Below are 17,612 nucleotides of genomic sequence, written 5' to 3' on the forward strand. Positions count from 1 at the left end.
TGGAAAAATGGGAAAGCTTTATCCCTACCCATATAATTAATCTTCAGATGTTAGCTTTAAAGTTGAGCATAAATGCCTCAGTGTATAGCTTTCACATAAGAAGAAGCTGATTTGTAAAATGTTCACAACTATGAACATACTCTACTTAAGGGCAGGTATTCTAATGGCAGCATTAAATATACATACAATATAGTATTGACATCATGTAGTAAGGTTCCCTTGCTATTAAAAGGCTTTGTTCTAACACATATCTGTGTACACAATGAGATGATGAGCATAGTGCATCACATAGCTCAATTTAATATATGCAGGGGTATGATGTTTGCAATGCATGCATTTCAGCAGGTCCCATTAGTGCGCCTTTCCCCTCCAGTGAAAACAGAATGAACCACAGCCCCTTCTGGTTTGCATAAAGCAAACAAAATTAGATTTGCTTTGCTGAATTGAAACCCGCTTGGGATTGTGAGTCTCTCTCGGGGACAAATTACTTCAAACAATCCCTTTGTACCATAACAAAATCAAAAAATTCAGGCCAATCAACATGGCTCAAAACCCTTAACACAAGAATTAATAATACAACCTAGTCTATTTTTATTGCTTTGGCACTGCAGCTCCTTGTTTTAATATAATTACTCTTATTTGCCATCCACATGTTAAGTAAGCTTGCATATGTTAACTAATGTGACAGAAAACAACTTTCCTAATTTTACCATTGTTACAAGCATAGACACTCCCCGCCCCTCGAAAAAGATCCAATTTTTGGACAAGTAGAACACTCATGCTATCAAACTAAATTTATTTTAGACCCATGATGAATAAATACAGACAGAGTGTCAAATGTTTTTTCAGATAGGTATGTAAGCTTATTGAGAGTAAGATTAGTCTATTAAAAATATTGGTTTATTGAATGTTATTCACTTAATATATTTTTGCTTTTAAGAACTGCTCTATTACAGAAGCAAAGGTTATGTAAGCTGTAAGACTGGAAACTTTTTTTTTACATATTTTTATTTTTCTTTATTTATTTGAGAGAGAAATAGGCAGGGAGACACACACACACACACACACACACACAGAATGGGTACATCAGGGCCTCCAGCTGCTGCAAATGAAATCCAAATGCATGAGCCCCTTTATGCATCTGGCTTACATGTGTCCTGGGGAATTGAATCTGGGTCCTCTGGCTTTGCAGGCAGGCACCTTAACCACTAAGACATTTCTACAGGAATGGAAACTTTTAAATAAGTTTCTGGAAAAAGATTACTTTAATTCAATAGCTTGAGTAAGAATCAAGATTATATACACTCTTACTGCTTTTAATACTTGAAAACCACCAGTGGTTGCACATTGCTAAAACTTTATCCCAGCCACAAGGTTAGTGACTTTTCTGATTTGAAAATTTACAGTATGGGTAACTTTCCAACCATTGCTTTTTTAAATACGCAGGTCAATTAAAGGGCTTGAGTTCAGACAATCTTGCTCTTTTGAAATTAAAAGCTGTTTTCTCTATTGTCTAGTCCACTACAAGCATATCATCCCTGAAAAATAAAAATGTGTCAAACATTTAGATTTTGAGGAAGATCTTTCTTAATTGTCAAAATGTAGCTAATTCTGAGCTTTCCTTAGTGCTGAAAATATATCTAAGAATGTCTATAATCATGGATTGATCTCTGCAACTAGAATCATTTAGCAAACACAATCTGTCAATATTTTGGCTCAAAAACTTGTCAATTCTGTCCAAAAGATCATTTAGACTTATTGTTTGCTGTTGAGCTACTGAGTAAATAAATACATGTGACTGACAGATTTCATCTCCTTTCTATAAAACATGCATATTTAATCTGAGTTTCAAATATACACACAAAGGTAATCAAATAATTTATTGATGATCTTATATTAAATCTTTCTTTTTAGGCACATTTAAATATTGCAGATGATTTATTAAGAACATTCAATAACATCCTTGGTCTCAAGCTGAGTTTATATGTGTGTTTAATGAGAACCTATTTATAGCAGGTAAGACCAGAGTGCACAGATGCTCAGTTTTTCTGCAAGTCTTCTTATAATCATGCCATGCCAGATCTATAAAAGCACTTACATTGAGACTCCCTGATAGAGGGCCCTGGCTCAGTCACTTAAACAGAAGCACCTTATATAATATGCAATGTGTCTGAAAAGAGAAAATTGATAGAATCAAGAAAAGGAGGGTGTGCCATATAAAAAAACCTATTCTTGACAGTTACATGAAAATGTGTGTATATATGTTTGTATGCATATATGTGTTCATACTTATATGTGCTCAACTTATCTTCAATATCTGTGTTTTGATGCACCTAGAAATCAGGAAAATAAGATTAATGTTTAGTGGATCACATTGGCATTCTATTTTGAAAGATCATTCTCCATTTCTTCAAGTCATAATGCTAACAGGAAATTCTTTTAAAGAACAAGGAATGATGTCATTATTTTAGCTTTATTGATAAGACATAGGAATGCAAACTCCCTGGGTTTTCTGCTATTTTTGCTTTCTATTATTTAGTTCTTATATTAAGTCCTTGGATCAGTTCTCAAACTATTGTATTTCTAAGTTGATTTCTATACCCTCATCTTTCTCAGAGGTACTTTAAAATCTTAGATAAAAGAAAGTGAGTTAGTTGTATGTACATACTAGCACAGCAAGAGCTAGGACATAAGATCAGTGAGCTGAGTTCTGTTCCAGAAAGAATAATTAAGTGATCCTACACCTGCCTTCTTTCCTTGCTCCTCCACCTCAGAAAATCACTCTTTTGTTCTCCAACTTTACCGCAGTTCTCAATTTCTTTCTAGTATAAGTGCAAAGTGCCTAATTGATCCTTCTATCTCCCTGTCTTACAAAGCTGCAATGCTTTGGCTAAATACATTAGCTCCTCAGATTTTTGCTTCCTCTCTCTAAGTTAATGATGCCTGCCCTCAATGGATTTTCTTAAATTATAGGATTAGTTCCTTTGAAAAATATATTGCATGCCACATATGTCACTATTATGTTCTTGTTCATCTGTCCCTGTCTCCCTTTAGATTCTCTCACACAAGTTCAATGGACTCTATGAAGACTAGTGGCCCCACAATGGTAAAGGAGTACTGTCTCATATTAAATTGTTAGCCTTCAGGTCATTAGTATTTTTTGTTTGTAGTTCTGTGAAAAAGACATGTATGCTGATCTAGTTTCATTAGGAAGAAGATAAGGGACTTGTTTGATGTGCTCAAATTACCACTATAATGTTGCACTTCATAAAATATAGAATATTCTACATATTGTCACAGATCTGTGAAATTAACACAGATTATGAAGAGAGATTGTTGACTTAAAGGCCAAATAAGACTAGCTTTAAAGGTATTTTCTCTGCCTCTTAATATAACAAGTACTTAGTTTCATGTGCACTGGGAATAATGATACCTTAATTGCAACCTTGTTGCAAGGTTGATGGGGTAAATTTTTAGGAATCTAAAATGAACTTATAGTAATAATATATTTAATCATTTTAAAGAACCCCTAGCATAGAACTCAGCAAATGCAGTATAATCAATATATATTAATTCTTGTGATTCTCCTGTAGTTTAATTAAAATATCTCAATAGACATTCAAAATGTGTAGCTACTCAAATAATTCTATTAAAGAACTTTCCAACTTTGAATCAAATGTAATCTAATTAATTTAATTAATTTATATAATTTATCACTAGCCAATCTAAAATATTTGCTAAAGGACATTTGTTATGATAATAAATACAAATAAATGCATACTGTGCCTAGTATGTTGTGTGCATGCATTATAGAAGTGATTAGCAAATGTTAACTGTGCTTTCATGGAATAGTTTACAGAATTTAGTTTTGTCATATGGAAATAAAGAATTCCTCACCAGAACATTTCTTCCTCTTTCCTTGAATGCATTCTTCACTTTCCTTTACACAAAACAGTATAATTAATATATTCAAATATCAATAAAGAAAAGTAGTAGCAACCCAGATCAAAACTTTCAAGATGCCAGTGATATGATTAAGAGAGGAAAGATGGAAAGATGTCTCAGTGATTAAAGTGCGTGCCTACAAAGCCTAAGAACCAGGGTTCAGTTACCCAGTAATCATACAAAGCCAGATGCACAAGATGTTACTTGTGTCTGGAGTTCATTTGCAGTGGCTAGAGACCCTGGCATGCCCATTGTCTCTATATGTCTCTTCCTCTCTCTCTCAAATAATTAATTAATTAAAAAGAGAAAATCTTCGAGTCCTTGCTATAGAAAAGAGAACACAAGTACAGACTAAAGTCATAGAAAAATGATTCAATGAAATTGTAGCAAAATATTCATAAGGAAAGATCTAAGTAAAAGACTTTTAGAAACCCTAAGGATATAATCATAAAAGAAATTCTCCATATTATATCTTCTCATAGTTAAACTCAAATAGTACAGAACAAAAAGAAAAGAATGGCAAAAGCTGTAACCATACAAAACAAAGCAAAGAAAAAAGCTGCTTACAAGGGTAAGACCATCAAAATCAGTACAAACTTCTCAGCAGAGATTCTAAAGACCAAGAAAAAAATTGGTATATTTCAAACCTGGAATAAATAACTGCTAACAAAGATTACTATATACTGCAGAGTTTCCCTTTAAAGTAAAAGGCTAAATAACAAATGGTAATATTAAGATTAAGCTAAGGAAATTAATGAATGTTAAACATCATTTCATAAGATATTTAAAGGAATGCTACATGAAAAAGCATATCATCAAAGATTAGATAACAACAAAGCTCACTAGGAGAATAGATAAACAATTGAGAATTTTTTTCCATATTTTTAAATTAACAATATACTTTGTGTGGAAACATCATGTGTTAGTACCATCATTTCCCTCTTCCCAGTCTGAAATACATCAAGGGCCCAACAACTGGAAAAAGTAAGCCCCAAATTAATAAAACTAGAGGTAGAACAGAACTGAAAGTAGTGCATGTAAATATATTTTAGAAAATCATTATGGTCCACTAAATTCTAAAATCTAAAGAAATGGATAAATTTCTAAATGTATATGTTCTATCAAAATGAAGCCCAATACAAATAGGCAAATAGACCAATGGAATAGAACTGAAGATCCAGGTATGAGTTTGAGTAACTACAGCTACCTGCTCTTTGACAAAAAGGCCAAAAGCACTCACTGGAACAACGACATCATCTTCAGCAAGTGGTGCTGGATGGGTATATGCAGAAGATTGAAGTTAGACCTCCTTCTCTCACCTTGCACAAAAATCAACACCAAATGGATAAAGGACCTCAATATAAGACCTAAAACTTTCAATTGACTAGAAGAAAAAGTACTGAGAACACTCCGAGATATAGACATAGGGAAAGCTTTTCTGAATAAGACTACAGTAGCTCAGGGAACTAGGCAAGCAATCAACAACTGAGACCTCATTAAAATACATACATACACACACACACACACACACACACACACACACACACACACACACACATATATATATATATATACACACACATTCATCTATCTATCTATCTATCTATCTATCTATCTATCTATCTATCTATCTATATATATATATATATAGTTTAGATAAGCAAACCATCAACAGGGTCAAAAGACAACTGAGTAGGAAGCCAGGCGTGGTGGTGCGCACCTTTAATCCCAGCACTCAGGAGGCAGAGGTAGGAGGATTGCCATGAGTTTGAGGCCACCCTGAGACTCCATAGTGAATTCCAGGTCAACCTGGGCTAGAGTGAGACCCTACCTCAAAAAAACAAACAAAAGACAACTGAGTAGGAATAAATCTTCACCACCTATATTTCCAAAAAAAGTTTAATATCTAGTATCTACAAGGAACTCAAACACATAAACAATAAAAATATCAAACACTCGACTCAAAACAAAATTGGACAGGCAATTGAAAAGACTTCCCAAAGGAAGAACTGCTAATGACCATTAAACATCTAAAGAGATGTACAGCATCTCTACTCATCAGGGAAATGCATGATATTTTATCTCACTCCATTCAGAATGTCAAGCATCAAAAAAATAAAATGATAGCACATGCTGGTGGGGGTATTAGGAATGAAGACCCTTTATCCCACTGCTGGAGGGAGTGCAAACTCATATAGCCACTATGGAAATCAGTATGGTCACTCCTCAAGAGCTTGAAAATAGAACTACCAACAATACCTTTTTTGGATATATACCCTAAAGACTCTATGCCATAGAAACATATGCCCAACCATATTTATCTGTGATCTATTCACAATAGTCAGGAACTAGAATCAGACAAGATGCATATCAACAAATGAATGGATAATGAAGATGTGGTACATATGCACAATGGAATTCTACTCAGTGGTAAGAAAAAAATGAAATAATCAAATTTGCATGAAAATGGAGGAACTTAGAAAAAATCATGAAAAGTGAGGTCACACCATCTCAGAAAGACAAATGCCAAATGTACTCTTTCTCACCTGATAGTAATAAGGGATCAATTGGAAACAAGTGCAAATGGTAATAAATACCATGAATATGGGCACAAAATTATAATGAAATCTCTCTAGAAGAAATAGGGAGTGAGGAGAGGAGAAGTTTCCTGATAGTTTAGAGGAGAACAGCTTAAACAACTTATACTATAAAACCATTATTTCCAGATTTAAAGATAAATACAGGGCTGGAGAGATGGCTTAGTAGTTAAGGCACTTTCCTGTGAAGCCTAAGGAACAAAGTTTGATTCCCCAATACCCACATAAATCAGATACACAAGGTGGTGGCTAGAGGCCCTGGTGCTCCCATATTCTCTCTCAAGTAAATAAAGGAATATAAATATAAAAAGAATGAAAATGAAAAACATATTTAAGAATTAGATATGGCTCCTACTGAGAAGCAGGCTTGGAATAAGGATGGATAGAAAGAGCATTTCTTTATATGGTATTTTCTTTATAAGATATTTTATATTTTTGAATTAGTTTATTTGATCCAAATATGGATTTTGCTAAAATATTAAACTTTTAAAAATAAAAATGAATTTTAGGCCCACTTATCCTACTCACTCATTTACTATCTTATTATTATTTAAGAAAATTATAAGCATGAAGTTTCTTAATATAAAAATGATCTTTTGGGCTGGTGAGGTGGCTTACTGGTTAAATGCTTGCCTGTGAAGCCTAAGGACTCTTGTCCGAGGCTCGATTCCCCAGGATCCATGTAAGCCAGATGCACGAGGTGGTGCATGCATCTGGAGTTTGTGTACAGTGGCTGGAGACACTGGCATACCCATTCTCCCCCCCCCCCTGTCTCTGCTCTTTCTCTCTTTGTCATTGTCAAATAAGTAAATAAAAATAAAGAAAACAAATAAATAAAGAGAGACCTGGTACTCTCATAATAAAAATAAAAAGATCTTTTGCTCAGAAACCACAGGAGCCACATAGATACTACATGTGTTTGATATGTTCTTTATGTATGCCTGGGGGTAGGTGGTGGCAATTAAAAGATTCAGGTAGTGCCAGCCAATGTCAGACTAGGTCTGGGGATGCCATATTCGTGAAAAGTTTTAAAGCTATGTTCTTCTTTCATATAAAAATAAGGTATAGCTCAATGGGTGAAGAGAACAACACACACCTTTTTGCTTATGCTAATATGATGAAGTAGATATGTATAGAAAACTAAGAATTTTCTTAACTGTTTCTATTGGTTCTCTATTCCAAGGCTGAGCAATTGATTTTCAGCATGTTTCCAGATAATTATTTTTTAGATTTCATTTTACTCATTTATTAGAGAGAGAGGCAGAGAGAAAGCAAGTATGGGCATGCCAGGGCCTCTAGCCACTGTAAATGAACTTCAGATGCCTTTGCCACTTTGTGCATCTGGCTTAGGTGGGTAGAGGGAAATCAAATCTGGGTCCTTAGGCTTTGCAGGCAAGCACTTTAACCACTAAGCCATCTCTCCAGCCCATTTATTTCTTTTTTTTAGCTTTATTTTTATTGACAACTTCCATAATTATAGAAAATAAACCACTATGATTCCCTCCTCTCCTTCACTTTCCCTTTCACAACTCCATTCTCCATCACATGCCCTGCCCTTCTTAGTCTTTCCTTTATTTTGATGTCTTCATCTTTTCCTCCTATCATGATGGTCTTGCATAGGTAATGCCAGGCACTGTGATGTCATGGATATCCTGGCCATTTTGTGTTTGTAAGAGTGTATTGTAAGGAATCATATCCTCTTTGGCTCTTACATTGTACCTATTTCTTCTGTAATAGACCATGAGCCTTGGAAGGCATGATAGAGATGTTCCTCTGCTGAGCACTCCTCTGTCACTTCTCAGCACTATGGTGCCTTCTGAGTCATCACAGAGGTCATTGTAATCTGAAAAGAGAAGTATCTCCAAATAAAATGAAAGTAGCAGTAATCAATGGTATGAACATTAATAAAAGTGATTACTGGGCAGTTTGGTGAACATAATATATGCATTTAGCCAAACACCAGCAGGCATTATACTACTAGGGCTCATGAGTTCCCCTGTCATATGTTTTCAGTTTCTGACATATATTCCCTCCTTTGAAATGGGCCTCTAGTCAGATTAGAGAGCAGTTGTTTTTCTCCTTAACACTATTGCATCCATTGGCTCATTTGGCCTGGCTGGTCAAACTTAAGACTCTCAATGTCCATTGTTGTTTATCTCCAACGATGACTTCTCTCTCTCCCATGGAGCTACATGCAGGGTAGCTTTTTCCAGCTTTTTGTCAGCTGGTCTTCAGAGAGAAGGTTTTCATTTCAGCTCCAGTAAGATATCTCAGTGACCTTACATCACAAACAGTTTGGTGTGTTCAGCAATAGTGTCTTACCATCTATTCCTAGTGGGAAATCAAGATTCTCAACAATAGCCTGTAATGATTTCAGGGAATCAGGAACCACTCTTGTCAACAACTCACTGGAAGGCATCCCATACCTGGAACTGAAAATTTTCTATTAACTATCTATGGTTTCTGGAAGTGCCATTGTCCAAAACGGTAGGTTTCCATATGATTTATTTATACCCTCTTAGATTTTGATTAGCCTGCCCCCCCCCACCCTTTCTTTACTCAGTCTCTTCCCCTGATCTCATTTACACCTTTAGGGCTCTCCACCCCCAGTAATCTAATCTGATACACACACACACACACACACACACACACACACACACACACACATAATAATGTATGTATGTATCATCCCCACTCCTCACTCACTTATAGCCCCTTTATAGCTTACTGGCCTCTGCTGCTGAGTTTTATTTCAACTCACATACAAAACAAAAAATTTGTAGCTAGGATCCACATATGAGAGAGAACATGTGGTACTTGGCTTTCTAGCCCAGATATTCCTTAATAAAGCATCACTAGGTAAATTAAGCTTAATTTTTAAAATAATGTTTTGGTTTTGAAATAGTTTTATATTTACAGGAAGTTGCACAAAAAAAAGAGATTCTGTAATTTTTCAATGCATCCATTCCTAGCTGTTAACAATTCATTAACAATAGAGAACATTTGTCACAACTTTTGAAGCAATATTGATATACCAATGACCTAAATCCATGCTTAATCCAAAGTTCCTTGAGGTACTTTTTTAATTTAATGAGATTATATATTCTGATTAAGATTATAAAGTCATTTTTGGTCACCATGTCTCCTTTTACCAGGCTACTGGCAGTTTCTCAAATTATTCTTTTTGATAGTCTTGGTCCATACGATAACTGCTGGTCAGGTGTTTTATGGAATGTCTCTGACTTAGAATTTGTCTATTTTTCTAATGATGGGATTGGCTGGTCATGATTTTGTAGAAAGATAGACAAAGGGAACATATTAGGCTGGAGAGATAGCTTAGTGGTTAAGGTGATTGTCTGCAAAGCCTAAGGACCCAGGTTCAATTTCCTAGTACCTACATTAACCAGAAGCACAAGGTGGTACATGTGTCTGTCTATAGTTCATTTGCAAATAAAAAAAAAAAACTTTTACATAAAAAGAGGGAAAATAACCTTGGCATTACAGTAGACCATGACTTTACATATAGATTTATCACTTGACGTTAGCCATAGTAACCTAGATGATGTACTTTATCAACTGTTCTATTAAAATATTACACTTTCGGGGCTGGAGAGATGGCTTAGAGGTTAAGCGCTTGCCTGTGAAGCCTAAGGACCCCGGTTCGAGGCTCGGTTCCCCAGGTCCCACGTTAGCCAGATGCACAAGGGGGCGCATGCATCTGGAGTTCGTTTGCAGAGGCTGGAAGCCCTGGCTCGCCCATTCTCTCTCTCTCCCTCTATCTGTCTTTCTCTCTGTCTGTTGCTCTCAAATAAATAAATAAATAAAAATTTTAAAAAAATCTTAAAAAAATATTACACTTTCTTCTCCTCTACATATGTTTTTATTTGTAAAGAAATCTCTATACATATCCTATAGTCAAGCAGTAGTGTGAAATTTTCCACATCCATGGAGATGAAAGATCACCCTAAATCATTTAGAGTATTTTCATAGATTTATTTTCCCTCACACATTTTGTCAATTGTATTGATATGGGTATTGGATATTTTTACTTAGAGATGTAAATCCAGTACTATTCAACTTTGTTATCTCAGTTCTTTTAGGATTGGGAAATAGTTTATTTGATATGCTCCCACACTTCTGCTTCTGAAATAATTCTATATCCCAGATAAGTCAAATGCTCTAAGTTTTATTTAAACTAATTATAGGTTTTTCTATTTAAAAGATTTTCATTTATTTGTTTGAGAGAAAGAGAAAGAGAGACAGTGACAGAAAGGGAGTTTGGTGATTCCAGGTCCTCCTGCTGTTGCAAACAAACCCTAGACACATATTGCTTTGTACATCTGGCTTTTCAGTGGTACTGAGGGAATTGAACCAGACCATCAGGCTTTGCAAGCTAGTGCCTTTAACCAGTGAGCCATCTCTCCAGCCCTCATTATAGGTTTTTTTTTTTTAAATCACCCTTTATGAAGTAATTTTTAAATTTGTATTATGTTTTAATTGAATTAATTTGAGAGCAATTTCGTGTTTGTAGAAAAGCATTAAAATAAAAAAGATGCATAGTTCACATTAATAAGATACTTTTTGTAGCACCAGAATTTTGTTTTTTGTGGGTTTTTTGTGATGTTAAGATAGAAACTAGGGTCTTTGCATATGATTGTCAAGTGTCCTAGCACTTAGTTATGTTCTCAAAACCCAGTGCTATATGCTTTTTATAACTCACTAGCATACCATTCACCCATCCACTATTTATCATCTATCTATCCATCTGTCTATATGTCTATCTATCTAATATATCTGTCACCTTATCTGCCTATCTATGTAACATTAACTATAGTCCTTACCTAGCACTAATTTTCATTCTTTGGATTGTGTATTTCTATGGATTTTCTAAACACATAACAGCATGCATTCACTATTAGTACTTTGTTGTAGTCACCTCCCATTGCTGGGATAAAGCACCCAACCAAAAGCAGCTGATGGGAGGAAAATATTTTTTTTGGTTTACAGTCTTGAGGGGAAGCTCCATGATGGCAAAGGAAAGCATGGCATAAACAGAGGCTGAACATCATCTCAGCCACAGCAGGTAAAAAATAGCAGAAGTATAGTGAATCAAGTTCAGGATTTAATCCATCTAAGCCTTCCCCCAACAAAACACCACCTTTAGAAAGGTTTTACCTTCAAATTTGCCACCATCTGAGGACTAAGTCTACAAAACAAATGAGTTACTTAGGGACATTTGATTCAAACCACCATAAATGCCATAAAGGATTTTGCCCCCTTTAAATTTCCATTTGCAGGGCTGGAAAGATGACTTAGTGGTTGACATGCTTACCTATAAAGCCTAAAGACCCAGGTTCAACTACCCAGAACCCATGTAAGCCAGAGACATAGGCAATGCATGCACACAAGGTCAAGCATTTGCAAAATGTGGCTACAACAATCTTTCCGCCCCTTCTGCCACAAATTTCCCTGAGCCATAATGGGGTTCATTTTATGTCTACTTCAGTGATGAGGTCTTGGGAACCTCCATGTTTCTGGATGTCTGGTGTGGTAGAAGTTGAATGCTCTCTATTTCTATCTCCTTCACCCTTGTGCTGGTGCCAGGTTCACCAAGAAAGCAGCACTCTTACACTTGCTGTCAGTTGGGGCCCTGGTGAGGTGTGATGGGCCGATTCTCTCCTCAGGAAATGCATCCATCTGAAAAAGAGGGGCAACTTTCCCAATGGAAAGTGAAGTTAGCATCAGATAAAAGGGATAATCACTATTATTTTAGAGAGAATTTAATAGGTGTAGGCCCTCTTGTATCCAGCTTGATAATAGAGGGGAGTAGGCTCATTTTTTGGATATGGTACTGACTTGTTTCCCACATCCAGCAATGGGTTCTGACCCACTGAGCAGATCAGTCAGCCAAATAAGGAGCAGTCGGTTACCCACCATGGCTGTGTGACACTACTGCACTTGTGTGAGAATCACATCAGGTTGATTGCTGCTTAGTAGCTTAGACCACTAGTTGCTTGGATAGGTGTTGGTCATTTTCTCCCAGTCACTCATGTAGGTCCTTCTGGCATGAGAAGAACTATCTAGGGAGGGTACTGGCTCTCTTCCAGATTCAAGTCAGATCACTCCATGTTCCATACCGACAGCATGTGGTTTCTTTGGCAGTAGATTCTTACTATAAACTTTAGGGGGATCATCAAGTACTCTGACAGAAATTTTGTCTTCTTGTTGGAAACCTTGTAAAACTTTCTAATCAACAGCCAACTGTGGGTGTTAGCCACATGCTGGTACAGGGAGTTATACCAGTGCCAAGGAAAAAAAGGGAGAAAAATATAGGTAACATAAAAGAGAGAGAAAAGGGAGAGAGAGGAAGATAAACAGGAGAAGATTAAAGTTAGTCTTAATAATGCCCTCTCTAGGGCCCTGTGATTCAGGTGTTCCCTCTAAGACCCTGATCAAGGTTCAACTATTTAGTCTGTCTTATAGGAGGCAGAATTTTATGGTTCCATTGCCATTTGGGTGTAGATTTGTTTCCCCAACCCCGATCTTTACCTTCCCCTCGCACACCACCTTTCCCATTGTCTGTTCCTCAAGATGCTTATTAGGTATGCCAACATCTTGGGCAGATTCAGGTTAGGAGCCACAGATGAGTAAGACAATGTGCCGATTGTTTTTTTGTGATTGGGTGAGTTTGCTATGAATGATCTGTTCCAGGTTCACCCATTTTTTTTTTCAAATTTCATTGTGTCATTTTCCTTACTGCTATGTGGATTTCCATCATGTAGATATATCACATCTTAGTTACCCATTTGTCTAATGATGGACATCTGTGTTGATTTCAGCTCTTACCTATTATGAATTGAGCAGCTATAAAAATGGTTGAGCAAATTTCTCTGAACTGAGAAATGAAGATTTTAGGGTAAATGCCCAGTACGGCATACCTGGGTCTGTTGGTAACTCTATAGTCAACCTTTTTAGGAGTCTCCATATTGCTTTCCATACTGGCTATATCTATTACATTCCCACCAACAATGAATGAGGGTTCTTATTTCTCCCCATCCTCTCCAGTATTTGTTTTCATTTGATTTTTTAATGTTTGCTATCCTTACTGGGGTAAGGTAGGATATCATGGTTGTTTAATTACATTTCTCTGATGATTATGGAAGATGAAAATTTTTGTAAGTGTGTGTTTGCCATTTGTATTTCTTTCTCTGAGAACTCCCTGTCCAGTTCTTTGACCCACTTTGTGAGTGGGTTGTTTCACTTTTTATTGTTTAGGTTTTTGAGTTCTTCCTAGATTCTAGAAATTAGCCAGTTGTATACCTAGAAAAAATTTTCTCCCATTCTGTGGGTCATCAACTGGCTCTGCTTAATGTATGTTTGTCTGAGAAGAAACTTTTCAGCTTCATGAGATTCCAATGGTTGGATGATTGTTTAAGTTCCTTAGCTACTGGAGTTTTGTTCAGGGTGTCTTTTCCCATTCCTATATCATAGAAAGTTCCTCCTAGTTGTTCTTTCAGTACTAGCTGAGTTCCCAGTCTTATCTTTAGGTCTTTTATCCATTTGGACTTGATTTTTTGTGCATGGTGAGATGTGTGTACTGAGTTTCACTTTCTGGCACATGGTTATCCCATTTGTCCAGCACCATTTGTTGAAGAAGCTCTCTTTTTCCTAGCCTACATCATTTGGCCTTTCTCAAACATCAAGTAGCTGTACTGGACTCAAAGTCTGGGTTCTCAATTCTGTTCCATTGGTCTATAATCCTGTTTTTATGCCAGTACCATGCTGTTTTTATTACTATGGCTTTGTAATATAGCTCTAGTTCAGGCATGGTGATGCCACTAGATCTTGAGTTAAGGATATGCTTGGCAATGTGAGGCCTTCTACAATTCCATATGATTTTTTTTCTATCTCTCTGCAGAAAACCGTTGGGATTTTTATTGGTGCTACATTAAATCTGTATATTGCCTTTGCTAAAACTGCCAGTTTTACAATGTTAATTCTGCCTGTCCATCAGCATGGGAAGTCTTTTTCCATTTTCTCAAGTCTTCCTCAATTTCTTTCTTGAGTGAATTTATGTTTTCATTGTATAGGTCTTTCACATCCTTGTTTAATGTTATTCCAAGTCATTTTTGTTGTTTTCCTATTGAAAATGGAACACTGTCACTTATTTCTTTCTCTGTATCTTTGTCTTTCTCATATAGAAAGGCTACTGAGTTTTGTGTATTGATTTTGTTTCCTGCTGATTTGCTTAAGGAGTTAATCACCTCTAAGAGTATTGAGATGGAGGTTCTTGGGTCACTTTTTCATAGAATCATGTCATCTGTGAACAGGGCTAACTTAACTTCCTTTCGAATTTCTATCCCTTTTATTTCTTTCTCCTGTCTTATTTCTTGAGCTGGGACTTCTTATTAATTTCTAGCAATACAACATTGTGATCTGATATCCTGCAGGAAATTATGTCAGTCTTCCTAAATATATGGAGGCAGGCTTTATGACCCAGCATATGATCTATTTTAGAGACAGTTCCATGGGCTGCTGACAAAAGTGTGTAATCTGTGGATTTGGGCTAGAATGTTCCGGAGATGTCTGTTAGGTCTAATTCATCTGTGGTTTTGTTGAACTCTGTCACTTCCCTGTTAATTTTCTGTTTGCATGATCTATAAATTACTGATAGTGGAGTATTGAAGTCCCCACCTATGATGGTGGTTAGTTCTGTTTTGTTGTAAAGTAGGTTTTGTTTTAAGAATTGTGATGCACCTGTGTTTGGTGCATAAAGACTGATGATTGTGATATCTGCTTGTTGGATGTTTCCCTTGTTAAATAAGTAGTGACCTTCTTTGCTTTTTTTTTTTATTACTTTTGAATTGAAGTCTATTTTATCTGATATTAGTATAGCTATGCCTGCTTGTTTCTTATTGCTTGGAATATGATATTCCACCCTTTCACCCTGAGGAGGTGTCAGTCTGTAGTGGTGAGGTAGGTTTATTGAAGACAGAAGATTGAGGAGTCTAATTTTCTGATCCACCCTGTTAGCTTGGGTCTCTTGATGGGAGAATTTAGGCCATTAATATTTTGGATAATGACTATGAGGTTTGATTTAATACTTGCTATATTGTGGTGGTTTATTTGGTTTTGTGTTTTCTTAGACTTTGTGTTTTTTGTGACTTCTCTGAGTTCAGTTATTGTGAGGTGCTTTTTGTAAGCGCTTGAGGTTGTTTGTTTCATTGTTCTGTGTGGAGAATTCTTTGACATGCTCTCTGCAGGTTTGGCTTTGTGTTCATATAGTTGTAAAGCTGAGTTTTATTATGTAAAGTTTTTCTATCAGCATCTATTATGAGGGACACTTTTGCTTGGCAAAGTCATTTTGATTGGAGTCCATAGGTTTTTAGATGTGCAGAGTTCCATTCCAGTTCCTTCAGCCTTTCAGGGTTTCCATTGAGAAGTCTGAAGTCATTCTAATGGGGTTACATTTATATGTAATGTGTTTTTACTCCCTAGCTGCTTTTAAGACGTTCTCTTTGGTATCAATGCTTAGAGCCTTAATGATAATATGTCTTAGAGAATTGCTCCTCTGGCCCTGTCTGTTTGGAGTTTTGTTAGCACCTTGTAACTTGATGGGGCTTTCTTTTGAGAGAGTAGGAAAGTTTTCTTTATAATTTTGTTGAATAATTTCTCCATGCCTTTGGTCTGAAATTCATTCCCTTCTGGTATTCCCATGGTTTGAATACTGGGACATTAAAAGTATTCCACAGTTCCCTCATGTTCTGTTCACAAAAAATAACTTATTAAAACTTTTGGACTCATGAATTGTTTCCTCTGTTCTGTCTTCCAGTTCTGAGTTTCTATTTTCCACATGGCTGACAATATTTGGGCTTGTTCAGCTCATTTTCTATTTTCTACTGATTTATTTTATGTATAGTTTCCTTTCCTCTGTAAAGTTCCTTTTCATGTCATTTTCTGATTTTCTTACTGCTTCTTGGAATTCATCCTTGGATTTCTTTGTCTTCATTGAGCTTAGCCAGCTGATAATGGGGTCCTTTTCTTTTCCTGCAGATCATTTTACAGTCTTTGGAACCCTTCCTGATTCTTTTCTATTAGGTCTAATCTAGTGAGGAGAGCATTCACATGATTATCAGCCCTTTGCAGCTTTTCAGTAAATTCTGCTGTTTATTTATTTACTGATTTATTTAGGTTTGTACTCAGTAAATACAGTCAATTTGGTACTATTGTTAGGCTCATCCATGACCTAACCCCTTCCCCTGGCACCTCCTTGTTGAGGTATATGGGTCATGCATTCTGTAGTTAGCCCATAGTTATGGGTAGGATAAATGTCTCTGTATATCATGACCCAACATGTGGCTCTGACATTCTTTCTGCTCCCTCTTCTGCAAAATTTCCCTGAGCCATGTTAGGTTCATTTTTGGTCTGCTTCGGTGATGAGGTGTTGGGAGCCTCTGGATATCTGATTTGGTAGGAATTGATTTTTCTCTGTGTTGATCTCCTTCACCCTTGTACTGGTACCCGGTTCACCAAGAAAACAGCACCTTTGCTTGCTTTGCCAGTTGTTCATAGTTTCATCCAGGGCCCTTTTGAGGTATGATGGGGTAGCTCTCTCCTTGGGATCTACACCTATCTGAAAAAGAGAAATATATTCTCAAATAGAGAGTAAGTTAGCCCCAGACAAATAAGATAACCCTTACTTTTTTATAGAGAATTTAATAGGTGTATGCCCTCTTGTAGCCCGTGATTGGTGGTAGCTTGGTAATGGAGAGTGGGCTCATGTTTGCATATGATTCTGACTTGTTTCCCAGCTTTGGCAATGGGTCCCATTCCATTGAGGGGATCAATTAGCTGAATCAAGAGCAGTTGGTTTCCCACCTTGGCTGTGTGTCACTATTGCACTTGTGTGAGCATCACAACATGTTATTTGCTACTAAGTAGGTTAGACTAAGAGTTGCTTGGACAGATATTGGTCATTTTCCTCCAGTCACCCATGTAGCACCTTCTGGCTCTAGACACACTGACTGTCTGGGGTCTGACTCTCTTCTAGCTTCCAGCCATGCCATTCGA

Source organism: Jaculus jaculus, chromosome 7, assembly GCF_020740685.1.
Source record: "Jaculus jaculus isolate mJacJac1 chromosome 7, mJacJac1.mat.Y.cur, whole genome shotgun sequence".
Lineage (NCBI taxonomy): Eukaryota > Metazoa > Chordata > Mammalia > Rodentia > Dipodidae > Jaculus > Jaculus jaculus.